Source organism: Pleurodeles waltl, chromosome 8 (genome assembly GCF_031143425.1).
Source record: "Pleurodeles waltl isolate 20211129_DDA chromosome 8, aPleWal1.hap1.20221129, whole genome shotgun sequence".
Classification (NCBI taxonomy): domain Eukaryota; kingdom Metazoa; phylum Chordata; class Amphibia; order Caudata; family Salamandridae; genus Pleurodeles; species Pleurodeles waltl.
In genome coordinates this window covers 561,541,846-561,557,907 of record NC_090447.1, presented here as the reverse complement: position 1 = coordinate 561,557,907, position 16,062 = coordinate 561,541,846, and positions in this window count along the sequence as shown.

Here is a 16,062-nt window from a genome sequence, read left to right as displayed (position 1 = left end):
ACAGTTCATTCATGAAGAGAAAAAAACATGTGCTCTTTGATTCTTGCTACAATGCAGAGAATATTCTAAGAAGTATTTGGAAAAAGTTTATTGTTCAAAATATAATATGTTAATTCTGGAATGTTCAAAAGAAAATCTTGCATAACCTTTCTTGATTTCCAGGTACCTAGATTCTTGAGGCCTAGCTATAGTGAAGCCTTAGGCCATTCATGTTTTCAGCATAAGTGTTTATTTGAAACAAAACTTATTGAAAGTCATTGTGATTAATCGTGCAATTGTGTTGTTTAACTCTTGCTTCCACAGGTCTCCTTCCCCGCTGTTCCCAACCCAAAACCCATTCCCCCACTTGGCCATTCTTTAACTCTGTGCTATATGACTAGTGGAGTTTGGAGCTGCCAAGAGGTGGACATGTTGGGAATATGCGCAAGCCCCAAGGATCTGGTCTCCTTGCCATCCGCCTCCTTTTCCGGGGCGGTACCAATGACATCAAAAGCACAGTGGAAACAGTACACAGAAGGCAAAGGACTCACCTCTGAAGACTCAGGGAACAACCACGATGCCATTGAGCCCAAGTTGCCCATCTTCCCCATGGTTGTATACCTCTTTATGCATTACGAACAGCAACGCCGGGGAAGACGACCATGGTGAATACTGCCGCCTAGCACACAAGGGGGGGGGGAGGAAAAAGAGACTGACACACACACACGCTACACCCCCACCCCAACACCATACACGCAAACAGATGCAATACCATCACATATCTACCCCCTACCCCTCAGGAATAATGCAAGGACAAAAGGAATAGATTAAAGTGACTGTAATATGATAAAATAGTAGAAATCTGTGCTTCAAAATCAAAACAGTAAATACATATATACAATTGGGGGGACACTGCCCAGTCCTCAATGTCCGTGGGCCACAGCGGCACTACACATATGACAAGGCCCCACTTGACTCTTGCAACAACACGGAGAGAACACTGCAGGGGCATCATGTCGAAAATAGACAGGCACCTCAGGGGGATGGGGAACGGGGGGCACCTCAGCCGGAAGATGGTACAACACCACTGGTCCTGGAGGGGGCAACATGCCCTGTGCGACGTCCTGGGGAGTGCAAGGCACAGTCTCTCAAGTGGGTGGTTTGCCCACTGCTTGGTCCTTGAGGATGCAAGCCACAGTCTCTCAAGTGGGTGGTTTGCCCACTGCTTAGTCCTGGGGAGTGCAAAGCCACAGTCTCTCAAGTGGGTGGTTTTCCCACTGCTTGGTCCTGGGGAGTGCAAAGCCACAGTCTCTCAAGTGGGTGGTTTGCCCACTGGTTCTGGAGGGGGCCTTGTGCCCAGTGTGCTTCATCCTGGCAAGGAGGGGGTGAGTGGATAGCTTCTTCCACTGGTTCGGAAGGGGGCCTTGTGCCCAGTGTGCTTCATCCTAGCAAGGATGCGGTGAGTGCATGGCTTGTTCCACTGGTTCTAGAGGGGGCCTTGTGCCCAGTGTGCTATATCCTGGCAAGGAGGGGGTGACAGGATGGCTTCTTCCACTGGTTCTGGAGGAGGCCTTGTGCCCAGTGTGCCTCATCCTGGCAAGGATGTGGTGAGTAGATGGCTTCTTCCACTGGTTTTGGAGGGGGCCTTGTGCCCAGTGTGCTTCATCCTGGCAAGGAGGGGGTGAGTGGATGGCTTCTTCCACTGGTTCTGGAGGGGGCCTTGGGCCCTGTGATGCAGCCATTGTGTGGTGCAAGGTCACAGTCTCTCACCTGGGTGTCACACCTACAGGATTTGCAGGGTCCAGGATGCACTACAGCCCATTGAGGCAGGACTACACACTGCCCGCTGACAGTGATGGCTGCTCAGTGGTGGCAGAGTAGGTGCTGGTGTCGGGAATGCCAGTGGTGGGGAGAGGCTCCAGCCCTTCCCCTGCAGCCTTGGATGGCTGCCCACTGGGGCTGCTGCTGCTGGCGGTGCTGGTGGCGGTGCAGGCAGTGGTGGGGGGAGGCTCCAGCCCTTCCCCTGCAGCCTCGGTTGGCTGTACCACCATGGTTGGTGGTGGGGGCTCAGAATCAGTCCCAGCACCAGGCCTCCTGTCTTTCCTGCCTGCAGGTGCAGGCCCCTTGCCCTTCCCTTTCACAGCTGGTGGTGCCTCTTTGCCCTTTCCCTTGGCAGCTGGTGGTTTCTTCTTACCCTTCCCCTTGGCAGCAGGTGGTGCCTCCTTGCCCCTCCCCTTGGCAGCTGGTGGTGTCTCCTTGCTCTTCCCTTTGGCAGCTGGTGCAGGCACACTGTCAGTGCTGATGGCTGGTTCCCTGGAGCCTCTCCCACCTGCAGTAGCTGTCGACACTACTGTGGCTGTGGACTGGGTGGCTGAGGTGCTCGCCTGGGTTCTGACTGCCCTGGCCTGACATGAAGGACAGGGGGGGAGGTGTAGGGAAGAGGTCAATGGCGGAGAGGAAAAGCTTCTTAGAGACACTGGGGCAGGAACAGGGTGAAGGTTTGGGAGTGGAGGAAGAGGGAGTGGCGTTAGGAGGTGTCTGTCTGCTGTGTTTGGATGCAGGTGGGTGGGTGAGGCGGATGGCTGTTGGGTGTCTGAGTGCTTGTGTTTGTGTACTTTGGGAGGAGGGGGCACAGGGACAGTGGGAGAGGACACAGGGGACGTGTGCATGGATGTGGGGATGGTGACTGCCAGTGAAGGGTGTGTAGTGATAGGCGTGATGGTGATGGGGGTAGTGGATGAGGATGTAGTGCATGCAGTTGTGAGTGGAGACGCTACTGGGAGGTGGTGAAGGACGAGGAGGAGGGGGACACAGTGGAGGCAGTTGATGTTGATATGTCTGCATCTGGATGGTGTTTGTGTGAGTGCCTGTGGGATGATGTGTGGTGCTTGTGTTTGCCTGAGCCACTCCTGTGTGTTGTCTTGGGTGCATGCTGGTCTGAATGTGTGCTTGGGATAGGTTGGGGTTGAGGGGAATGGGACTGGATACAGGAACTTGGAGGGGGGAGGCTAGAGACAGGGACAATGGCTGCCATCAGGGAGGAGGCCAGAGCCTGAATTGATCTCTGTTGGGCCGCCATGCCAGAGTAAATGCCCTCCAGGAATGCATTTGTGTGTTGCAAATGGCCTGCAAGCCCCTGGATGGCATTCACTATGGTTGACTGCCCAACAGAGATGGATCGCAGGAGGTCAATGGCCTCCTCACTCAGGGCAGCAGGGCTAACTGGGGCAGGGCCTGAGGTGCCTGGGGCGAAGGAGATGCCAACCCTCCTGGGTGAGCGGGCACGGGAAACTCACTGAGGGTCTGCTGGGAGGGCACTGCTGGTACGGGGTGGCGGCTGTACCTTTAGTTAGAGTGGGAACAGAGGTGTCCGCCACCACCAGGGAGCTTCCATGGGAGGAGGTATCACTGTCCGAACTGTCCCCACCTGTCTCCGCTGTGGTGCTCCCCTCGCCCTCCGATCCACTGGTGCCCTCACTGTCGGTGGATTCGGCCTCCTGGGCCCTGTGGGATGCAGCTCCCTCCATCCCCGGTGCCTCTGCTCCTCCGCCAGATGATGCTAATGCACATGAGGACAGGGTGACAAAACAAAAAGGGGGGAAGAGACAAAGGATACACTTCGTCAATGGCAGCAACAACACCGCCGTTGGCGTACACGACACACACACACACAGGGAACAGCCCTAAGCACTAGGTAATGCACTAACAGTCACATTGCTAGTCACCAGCCCATGGACAGGAATACCTAACACCAATAGCAGCATACCTGAGACCCACAGACCCCTGCCAAGTGGTAGATGCCTACTAGCTTGGTTGGAGGTATTTTATATCAGAACCCTGCCCAACATGGGACCTACCCTGCAATGTCCGGCCGGGCCTAGGGGTACCCACAGGCCCACATACCCCACCCGGTGACCACCCCACCACGCGCAAGTAGTATATTGGGAAACTGTACTCACCCCCTTGCGTCAAGCGCCCATCTAGCTCCAGATAGGCCACCACCAGTATGCAGGTGATCAGGGGGGTCAGGGTCATACCATCCGGCCTGTTACACTCATGGCCCACCATAGCCCTCCCATCCCCTCACGCACAGACATTGCCCTCCATACATGCATCACGTTGTCCAGAACCCTTCTACCAACCCCCCCTACACATGGCCCTCACACATAGCACTCCATGCATTTATGCCCCATGCATCGTGCTTGCAGTGTAATCACCTGTTGGTCTGGATGCCCATACAGCATTCAATACTGGGGTAGGACCCCATCCACCAGTCTCTCCAACTCCGCAACGGTGTAGGCAGGGGCCCTTTCCCCAGTGACACGAGCCATGGTCAATTCCAGACACAGGTCACAGCAGCACTTGCAGTATAGGTCCTCTCCTGTTGAAGGTCAGGTAGCAAGTGAGTGAACAGATAGAAAATGGCGGTCACATCTGCGGCGGTGCGTACCCTCACCGCCGGCGTACATCATAATTGGCCACTGTAACTCATAGGGCCCAATGACAACCAATGAGGAGTTGCACGGCGGTACTTGACTGCCTCCCACAATGGCAGACAACATCAGTGGCATTACCTCATTTTCACATGTCCATCCACACAGGTTAGGCGGACGCCATTGGGGGGGGGCAGGTCATGGCACCTAACTGCGTCACAGTACACAGAGGCATCATTTGAGCCTATCCAATGACATACTGTTACGGTCACAACAAGCAATGCAGTGTAGTGTTTGGAAATGTGGAATACTGACCAGCTGCTCACCATTTTGCCCCCTAGATTACAACTGCTGCAGATGAATAGGAGATGGAGACATCCCCCCTCGTGTACAGACCCCTGGTGGACTTGGCAACAATGGAGGACAGGCACATTATCCTCACCTATAGACTGGACAGGGCCACAATCACAGCGCTGTGTGCCCAATTGGAGCCGGACCTGATATCTGCTATCCGTCACCCCTCTGGGATCCCCCTTCTGGTGCAAGTCCTATCAGTCCTCCATTTCTTTTGCAAGTGGCTCCTTCCGAGTGACAGTGGGCTTGGCAGTAGGAATGTCTCACCCAATGTTCTCAATAGTGCTGACCATAGTGTTGTCTGCCCTGATTAAACACATCACAGCTACATTGTTTTCCCCCAGGTGGAGGATTTGGCCACAGTGAAAGCTGACTTCTATGCAATGGGACATATCCCCAGCATTATTGGGACTATTGATGGCACACATATTGCATTTGTCCCCCCTCTCCGGAGAAATTAACAGGTGTTCAGAAATCAAAAGAGCTTTCACTCGATGAATGTGCAGATAGTTGCCTGACAGACCAGTACATCTCCCATGTCAATGCAAACAATCCTGGGTCTGTGCATGATGCCTATATCCTTAGCAGCATCCCATATGTGATGGCTCAACTCCAGAGGCACCGGGTGTGGTTAATAGGTGAGCCCATGATTCCCACCCAGTATATGTTAGTGTATGGGTGTAGTGTTAGCTATAAGGGTTACTGTTGGGCTAACAAGTATCCCTCAATATTTGCAGGTGACTCTGGTTACTCCAACCTCTCATGGCTGCTGACCCCTATGAGGAATCCCAGGACAAGAGCAGAGGAACGTTACAATGAGGCACATGGGCGAACAAGAAGAAAAATGAAGAGGACATCCGGCCTCCTGAAGGCCAGGTTTCGTTGCCTCCATTTAACAGTTGGATCCCTGTACTACTCACCCAAAAAGGTGTGTCATATCATTGTGGCATGCTGCATGTTGCATAACTTTGCCTTGAGACGCCAAGTGCCTTTTCTGCAGGAGCATGAGGCTGGAGATGGGCCTGAGGCAGTACTGGACCCTGTGGACAGTGAAGATGAGGCGGCAGAGGATGGGGACAACAGAACAGCTATTATACGACAGAGTGGGACACAAGGGTGACAATCAGGAGAGTCTTGGCGGGGGTCTTGGCAATGTTCTCTGGCTTCTTCCTGGATCGCACGGACCATTTGCGGGGTGGTTCTCCTTTTGCAGGGGGAGGAGGGCTGGTGGCCTGTTGTTCCTGTGGCGTGGCCTCCTGTCCACTAGCGGCAGCGGAGGTGGGGGCTGTTTATCGGTGTGGCTAGTGTCAGGGGCCCGGTGGTGTGCCATTGCTTCCCTCATGGTGTTGGCCATGTCTGCCAGCACCCCTGCAATGGTGACCAGGGTGGTGTGGATGTCCTTCAGGTCCTCCATGATCCCCCGGTTATGTCCCTCCTGCAGCCGCTGGGTCTCCTGCAACTTGTCCAGTATTTGGCCCATCGTCTCCTGGGAATGGTGGTATGCCCCCAGGATGTTGGTGAGTGCCTCCTGGAGAGTCGGTTCCCTGGGCATGTCCTCCCCCTGTCACACAGCAGTCCTCCCAGCTTCCCTGATGTCCTGTGCCTCTGTCCCCTGAACAGTGTGCCCACTGCCACTGACCCCAGGTCCCTAGTCTTCCTGAGTTTGTGAGGTTTCCTGTGGTCCCTGTAGTGGTGGACACACTGCTGATTGACGTGTTCTGGGGACAGAGGTATGGGCCTGCTGGGTGGGTACTGTGGTGGTGGTGTTTCCTGAGGGGGAGGCTCTGTGGTGGTGTGGGACTGTACCTGGGTAACCGACTGTCCGGAGATCCCTGATGGGCCAGGTTGGCCATCCAGATCCAGGCGTCCAGAGCTGCTGTCATCACTGTGGGAATCTTCTATGGGGGGAGTGGATGTTGCTGGCACCTAGTCTCTGGTGACGTTGTGTGGGGGACCTGTGGGGATATAAATGCAGTATTATTGTTTCTGCGTTTGACATCTTGTGCATGGGTGTGTTGCCCTGTATTGTTGTGATTGCTCTGTCAGCTTTGCCTTGTGTGAGTAGTGATTTTATGGGCTAGGTGTTTCTCTCTAATGTGCATGCTTTAGGGATGGGTGTCCATGCAGGCCTGTGAGTGATGTCCATGCATTGGTGCTGCATGCAGGGCTTGGTATTGGGATGGGTGGGTTGTGATGGTGGGGTTTATGTGAGGTAGTGGGGTGATGTGGTGAGGGTAGGGATGGGGTTATGTGATGGCATGCAGGTAGGAGGGGTGCTAGTAATAGAGATTTGACTTACCAGAGTCCAGTCCTCCTGCTACACCTGCCAGGCCCTCAGGATGAAGTATTGCCAAGACTTGCTCCTCCCATATTGTTAGTTGTGGGGGAGGAGGTGGGGGTCCACCACCAGTCCTCTGTACAGCTATCTGGTGTCTTGCAACCACGGAACACACCTTCCCCCTTAGGTTGTTTCACCTCTTCCTGATGCCATCCCTTGTTCTTGGGTGTTGTCCCATGGGTTGACTCTGTCCACGATTCTCCACCATAGCTCCATCTTCCTAGCAATGGATGTCTGCTGCACCTGTGATCTGAATAGGTGTGGCTCTATCCGGATGATTTCCCCCACCATGACCCTCAGCTCCTCCTCTGAGAACCTGGAGTGTCTTTGTGGTGCCATGGGTGTAGTGTGTGTGGTGTGTGTGAGGGTGTGTGGGGTGATGTGTTGGGGTGTGTGCTGGAAGGTGTGTGCATGGTGTATCGGTGATGGTGTTCTGTGGCTCTGGTTCTGTGGGTGCTCTTGGTGTCTCCCTCTCTCTGTTGTCAATTTATTTGAGTCATGAAGGGTTGTGGGTAGTGTGTGTTGTATAGTGTTGTGGGTGAGTGGGTGTGGTGTGTGTATGTGTGTCAGGTGTGTGTAGTTTGAATTGTCCAAAGTAGTGTTGTTTTGTTAGTGTGTGTGTAATTTGAGCACGGCGGTACGCCAATGGTTTACCGTCATTGAATGTCCGCTGCAGCGATTCGTGGGTCATAATGCTGTGGGTGTAGTTCTGTTGGCGTAACGGTGTGGGTTTTGCTACCCCCAGTTTATCACCGTCCTTTGGGCTGGCGGACTTGTGTGTGTGGCTGTATAGTGATGGATTGCTATGTGTGGGTCATAATATGAGTAGTGGCGGCGGCGGTATGTTGGCGGAAGTCGGCATGGTGGTAAGTGGGACTTACCACCAATGTCATAATGAGGGCCTATGACTGTTTGAACACTTGATATGTTTGGGTGACTCTTCTAGTTTCTTTCACCTCTGTGGCTGTCTTGTGTCTTTTTGGGAGGAATTGCGTTAGCTAGCCAGCAACCCTGAGGACGGGATGGTGAAAGTGGTATTCTATTGGCATTAGCATAGCAGATTTAAATTAGGATTAATTTTTTGCTGCAGATAGAGGAAGAAGGTAAATGGAAGTGCTTTAGTTGTATGCAGGGCTACTGGAATTATATGGCAGAAAAATATGAAATTATGAGGCCGGGTTGACCAATTTATGTGGCAAGAAAAGTCCAGTTGGGAATTTACAAGGCCAATCGCTCAGCTCAAGCAAATGCGAGACCTATTGCATTACAAATGATTATTTGTTTTGACAATAACTTTGGCACCGCTTGACACATCTCGATGAAACTTTCAAAACTAATACGTCAGTCGGTTCACCTGCTGTCTTAAATGTTTTGGGGTGATTCGTCAGGTGGGGCACGAGAAATAGGAGCTGTCTCAAAATGCATTTTCCTCATTATTTTTTCTATCGGGTCTTTAGACACAGCTACAGCCCAAACCGCTGAACGGAATTACCCCAAATTTGGCAGAAGGCTAGATCTTGGTGCATACATGCACTGTCACAGCCACTCTCACACCCAGACAGACACTCTTATACCCACTCAGACACACTCTCACACCCACCCTCACACTCAGACACACACTCTCACACCCACTTCCACACCCAGAGAAACACCCTTACACCCACTCTCACACCACGACAGACACTCTTACACCCATTCCACATCCAGACAGACATTCTTACACACATTCTCACAACAAGACACACACTCTCACACACACTCTGACATCCAGATACACACTCTCACACCCACTATCAGAACCAGACACACATTCTCACACCCAATCTCACTCCCAGACACACACTATCACACACACTCTCACACCCAGACACACTGACACCCACTCTCACACCCAGAGACACACTCTTACATCCACTCTCACACCCAGACACTCTCACACCCACTCGCACACACACATAGACACTCTCACACCAACTCACACACCCAGATACTCTCACAACTCTCATCCCCAGACACACATTCACACAGCCAATCTCACACCCAGACACACACTGTCACAGCCACTGTGACACCCAGACAGACACTCTTATACCCATTCTCACACCCAGAAAAATACTCTCACACCCACTCTGACACCCAAGCACACACTATGACACCCACTCTCACACCGAGACATACACTTTCATAACCACATAGACACTTTCACACCCACTCAGACTGAGACACACACTTTCACATCCACTCTCACATCGAGGCAGACACTCTCACCCAGACAGACAGTCTGACACCCACTCTCACACCCAGAGAGACACTCTTACACTGACTCTCACACCCAGGTACACAGTTTCACACCCAGTCTCACACCCAGAGAGACACTCTCACACCGGACACACATTATCATGCCCAGATAGACACTCTCACACTCATTCTCACACCCAGACAAACACTCCTGCACTCACTGTCTCACCCAGATACTCCCTCTTACACCCAGTCTGATACCCAGACAGACACTGTCACAGTCACCCTCACACCTAGACACACCCTCACACCCACTCGCACACCCAGACAGATACTCTTACAGCCACTGTCATATCAAGACACACACTCTCATGCACACTCGCACTCTCACACAGATACTTACAAAGTATTGACTGGGTGTGACCCGAGAGGCAGAGTTGTGTTTTGTTCTATTGGGAAAGAGTCCTGGGGCTAAAATGTGGGCAGTAATGCATATGAAGGGGTCAGGGTAGGAGTTCCCTGAACCTAGGGGTTGTCATACATGTGGCATAATAGAAAAAATGGGTAGAAAATGTTTTCTGTTGTTTTTGAGATCCACTGGTTGATCCGTGGAACTGAATGAGATTGAAAATATTAAGGCCCTCATTTGACATTGGTGGCAAATGCCGCCTACCGCCACAGCGACGACCGCCAACATACCGTTGCCGTGGCTACCAGCCGCCAACATCATTATGACCGTAGGCAGAATTCCACCAGAGGCTGGTGGAATTCAGTCAACGGTCATGGCGGCGGACAGCAGTAAGGTGGTGCTGCTGCCAGAAGCAGCGCCTCGCCAGCAAGACACCGCCTACCGTATCATGTTCTACGATACGGCCTGGCAGTGCTTTGCTGGCAGGCACTGCTGCTGGCAGAGGTTTCCTGCCGGAGGACCCCCTGCAAGCAGGTAAGTTGGGTTCTCTGACAGGAGAGGGGGGTCAGGGTCTTGTGTGCGTGTGTGGGGGTGTTATATGTGGGGGTGTGTGGGTGTCTGTTTTTGTATGCGTGCATGCGGGTGTGAGTCGCGTGGAATGTGTGAGTGAATGACTGAATGTTGGTGTAGGTGTATGTTGTGTGTTGTGAATGCGTGTGCGACAATGTATGTTAGTGTGTGTTGCTGTGTGTGGGTATGTATGTGTGCGTGCGTGGGTGGATGTGGGTATGCGTGTGTGTATGAGTGTGTATGTGTGTGCGTGTGGGTGTGTTGATGTCGAAGACGAGGGCTGGGAAGGGGATGGTGGGGGAGGACTCGGGGGAGGGGGAGAGGGGCGGGGGAGACCCCTATCAGTGCCCGGGGCTGGAATTACCTGGCACTGATAGTGCCTACCGCCATGGTTTTCGTGGCAGTAAGCTTGGCACAAAAACCATGGCGGTAGGCGGGGTCATAATTCCGTGGGTGGGATTGTGACGCCGCCTGGCTGGAGACCGAAGTCTCCAGCCCGGCAGCTGTTACCACTCTGGCGGACAGAGTGGTAGTTGGCGGTTTGGTTTGAGCCAAACCGCCAATGTCATACTTTGGGAAAAGGTACCCCAAGCCTGTTGGCAGTACCTTTCCCCAAATTAACGCCATCCGCCAGGGTCATAATGACCCCCTAAGTATTTCAAAATAAATAAATATGTGTATGATAAAAAGATTGGCTCTGAAAAGAGCCATTGTGTTTATGATGTGCAGGTGATACCTACACATGAAACAAGAAGCAGTTTCTCAAGTTCAGCAGGAACACGTGTTGCCTTTGTCTGTTCAGTGAACACCATCATTTCTGAAGATACCACCCGTATAAAATCATACTTTACTGTGGTATATAGAGCCCATGTTATGGTCTCTGAGAAATGCAGAAACAGTTTTCTTAACATGTTTCTGGATTTGTCTATTTGTGGACATAATTCACTTGACTACTTCCACTTCTGCCTTTGGTATATGTTAGAAAAAACAAAGACAGTGTGGGGGAAAAATGTCATTATTTTTCCAAAGGTATCCTTCATTAGGATTTCCCAACCTATCCCTGTAACTGTGCCCAGGTCATTGCCACCACAGTGCTCAATCATAAGATCTGGATTTAAGTAATCCTTAATGGTTTCAACTAAAGGGAGCAATTGATATCACTTTAACCCTCTCTGGCCAATCCAAGTAATACCCAAATTAGATACACCTAGGTCCTTATCAATATCACTATTTCTTGCACTCTCTCTGGCCCAATAGACAAAGTTATGTCCCACAATCCAGACTCTGAGCATTATGGAGAGAAGCTGGAGTACCAGACAGGAGAAGTCTGCACTTGAATCAGGCAATTTTCAAACAAAATGCAGTTGAAATGGAGGCTATTAGTTACAGTTTGAAAGAACACATTTGATTGGTTGTTGTACATATGTTGGGTCATGAAGATAGGTATTGATGTATGAAAAGTAAGTACATTTTGGACTGGCTCTGGAGAAATTGCAAAAAAGTATTGCTGTTTGTGATATGTTTATTGTTTTAAAGATTCAATCACACCTGGTAAACTTGGTTTAAAAGCAAGCATGGTGCACTCAGAAACTTGTGACCTTCTGCTGAAGCAGAATGTTGCAGTTACCATGCTAGCAGAGCTACAGGAGCATTGGGGAAGGGAATTCAGGAAGACTTGACTGTGATATTGTACTCGCACTAGTGGTATAAAACCATTAAAAGTATAATTTGGTATGGCTATATTTTTATTGAAAGAGATGTATATATTGCATTATTTTCGAAAATCTAAGAAAAAATAATTTTATACTTATGCACGATTCTGTGAATCTGTGGCAAAGTTACACAGGGAGCTGCACTGAGCGTTACAGTGGATAGGCAGATCTAGCAAAAATCACTTTGAAATTGGACTATCTTTTGAGGAGTGTTGCAAAGAATTAACTTTAGCAGTCAGTCAAAAGTGGTATAACATAAGTTTCATATGAAAGGGAGATTGTGATTGGTTTTCTGGTTGAGTAACATTGAAAGCAAAGTTGAAAAGGTTGCTGTTAGACATAGGGTGTCTAGTTGGCAGATGTAGTAAACCTTGTCCAAGTAGGGACCACAATCCTAGTCAGGGTAATTCACAACACAATCCAAATTATCCTGTGCCCCCCTCCCCCTGGTAGCCTAGCACTGAGCAGTCAGGCTTAACTTAGGAGACAATGTCCAAAGCATTTGTGCAATAAATCATACAGTAACACAGTGAAGACACCACAAAAATACACAACAGAAATTTAGAAAAATTGATAATATTTATCTGAATAAAATAAGGTAAAAATGACAGAAATCCAATAAGCACAACGTGAAATGCCACCTTTAAAAGGTTTAAAAGAGTCTCAGTACATAAAAGTTAGCATTTGTTCCTTTGTTGCACACAATATCTGCGATGTGTAAAAAATAATGACTCACAGAGACCACAGAGGAGAATATGCGTGGAAAAATAATATGTTGAGCTGGATTTTCCGATGTGGAACAGATGATGCGTTGTTTCTTTCCATGCTTCAAGGGTTTGCATTGTTTTTCAGCGCACAGTCTTGGATCCTCACCGCGACACGGGGATATTTTGTCACCAAGGTGCACTGTATGGAAAATCCATGATGCGCTGGGAGAAGGAGGAGGTGTTGCGTCACTCTGGTAGGTGATTAGTCAAATTTTTAATTGCAAGTGCAGTTGCTACGTTGAATTTCCAGTTAGCAAGTTGGTGCTGTGTCATTCCGGTTGGCTGTGCTGCAATTTCTCAGCTTCAATGCAGGTTTTGCATTGATTTCTGCAAGCGTTGTGTTGATTTTCAATGCACAAGTAGTTTCTTGAAGACATGAAGGGGGTTATTCTAACTTTGGAGGAGGTGTTAATCCGTCCCAAAAGTGACGGAAAAGTGACGGATTTACCACCAGCCGTATTACGAGTCCATTATATCCTATGGAACTCGTAATACGGCTGGTGGTATATCCGTCACTTTACCGTCACTTTTGGGACGGATTAACACTCCTCCAAAGTTAGAATAACCCCCGAAGTCTTTTGTGGCCCTGAGTCTTCAGAAACAGGAGGCAAGCTCAATCCAAGGCCTTGGAGAGCACTTCAGGAGGAAGGCAGAGTCAGAGGACAGCTTGACTGCAGGGCAACAGCAGGGCAGCAGTCCTTCTCAGCAAAGCAGTCTAGATGAGTCCTTTGGGCAGCCTTTAAAATGTAAGTATCAGGCCCTCCACCCTTCCTGCCCAGGAAGACCCATTCAGTATGCAGATGAATGCAGATGTGACTGAGTGTCCTGTGATTGTGGTCATCTGGGTGAAATGTACAAGGGAGCTGTCAACCAGCACAGGTACAGATGGTTTTAAGTGCAGAGAAATGTTCACATTCTAAAAGTGGCATTTCTAAAATAGTCATATAAAATCCAACCTCACGAATAAGCAGGATCTTCTATTACCATTCTGTCCATACTAAGTAAGACCTGGATACCCCTTCCAGATCAGAATTTACCACTCAAAAAGGATATGAGGGCAGTCCTAATGCTAGTCTATGAAAGGAGCAGCCCTCACAGTAGTGGAAAACAGATTTATGAGTTTTTCACTACCAGGACATATAAAACACATATGTACATGTCCTACCTTTCACCTACATAGTACCCAGCCCTATGGGTTGCCTAGGGCCTACCTTAGGGGTGAACTATATGTAGAAAAAGGGGAGTTTAGGGCTTGGCAAGCACTTTGAAATGCCACGTCAAAGTGGCCTTGCAATGGCAGGTCTGAGACATGGTTAAGGGGCTACTTATGTGGGTGGCAAAATCAGTGCTACAGGCCCACTAGTAGCATTTAATTTACAGGCCCTGGGCACATGTAGTGCACTTTACTAGGGACTTATAAGTAAATTAAATATGTCAAGCGGGTATGAGCCAATGTTACCATGTTTAAGGGAGAGAGCATATGCACTTTAGCTCTAGTTAGTAGTGGTAAACTGTGCAGAGTCCTAAAACCAGCCAAAACATTGTCAGAAAAGTGGACCGAGGCAGGTAAAAATTTGGATGATAACCACTCTCAGGTTTAACAGTTGCATTAATGGCTGCCTTGTATGAGAGTGGTGTACTATTCTTCTGCCTGTTTTTTGCACATTTTCAGTTAGAAGAAATTCTAACCGATACTGAGAGACAAACATACATACAAAGAAACACACTTAGGGCCATATTTATACTTTTTGACCCAAAACTGCGCAAATACAGTTTTGCGTCAAAAACTTTAACGTGGGCTAACGCCATTTCTTTGTGCCACCCGTGCGTAAAATTTATACTTTGACACACGGTGGTAAAAAGCATGGGTTAGAGTAATTTTTTTTTACTCTAACCACTGTGCCACGTCGTAAAGGAAAATTACATTAACGTGGGGAAAATGACTTGAATCTGGTTCGCGACATCGCAAACCAGATATGAACCATTTCACACCACATTACCGTACAAATGTGGTGCAAATGCAGCAAACAGTGCTAAGGAGCCCCATAATCGATCCCAGAAGCCAGGAGAGACCCCAGGGAGAACCCAATCGACCAGGAACCAGCCACAGACAAGACCCAGGAGAGGGAGAAGAAGAAAAGAAAGTGCCTTTTCAGTGCAGAGGAGCATTAAATACTGGTCAGAGAGGTGACGGAGCATCACCATCAACTTTTCTTCACCTCAAAATTGGCAATTGGGAGGAGAGAAGCAACTTGGCAACAAATTGTCGACCAGATCAAAAGTGTGGCGGAGGTCCGGAGAACAGTCACGGAGTGCAAGAAACGCTGGAATGACTGCAAGCACAGTACGAAGGAAAAAATGGCAAGGAACAGGAAGGCAGCACTGTAGACTAGAGGTGGGAGTCCAGCACCTCAGGAGGCCCTGGACGAGAAGGAGGAGATGGTGGCAGCCGTCATTCCAGAGGAGATCATCACAGGAATCGCAGGACAGTACAGCGCAGACTACCAGGAAACAACACACATGCAGGGTAAGTTGCATGGGGGACAAAAATGCCTAAATGTTAACTGCAAGCAGGGGGAGGTACATACCTACTACACAATGCATGTCAGCCATGGAAATCAGGCAGTGGTAAGGGCAAAGGGGCATGGCATGGGTGCATGGGCTGTGCAGGGGAAACCAGGGGAACATCACAACACAACACAACACCAACAACCTTTGCATGGTGGTACTCTGCCATGCCAAGGCTGTAGGAAAGGCAAAGCCAGTCCAGGAGGGTAGGGTAGACTGTAAAATTGGCCTGCTGTCACAGGACAGCTGGTATGTTCACAACATGAACTAGGGGACAATGTCAAGTCTCAGGCCATTTCCGCAAGTGGCATTTACCATTGACAGCAGTTGCCACTAACACCTGTGCTGTGTGTTCTGGTCAAGTAGCAAATGGCAGTTAGGTGCCCATGGAACAAATCTGTGACTGGGGGTGAGTGTTTGCATTGTTCATCACTCCGTCTATCATCCTTTTGTGTTGCTAAAGTTGCCCTATGTGGGAAGGATATGCCCAGACGTGGGTCCCTTGCTAACTGTGCCACTGGATTCAAGCTAGCCTGGCTGATGAAGGGTGATACCCTGAAACCGGTCCCAGGAGGTTTGTTTCCGGTCCAGTGAGGACCTGGTTTGGCAGTTCGGGCTAGACTGTTCTCATGAGGAACAGGCTCAAGACTGATTTGTGTATGGCTGGGTCCAAACTGGGGTGGCATGGCGAGCA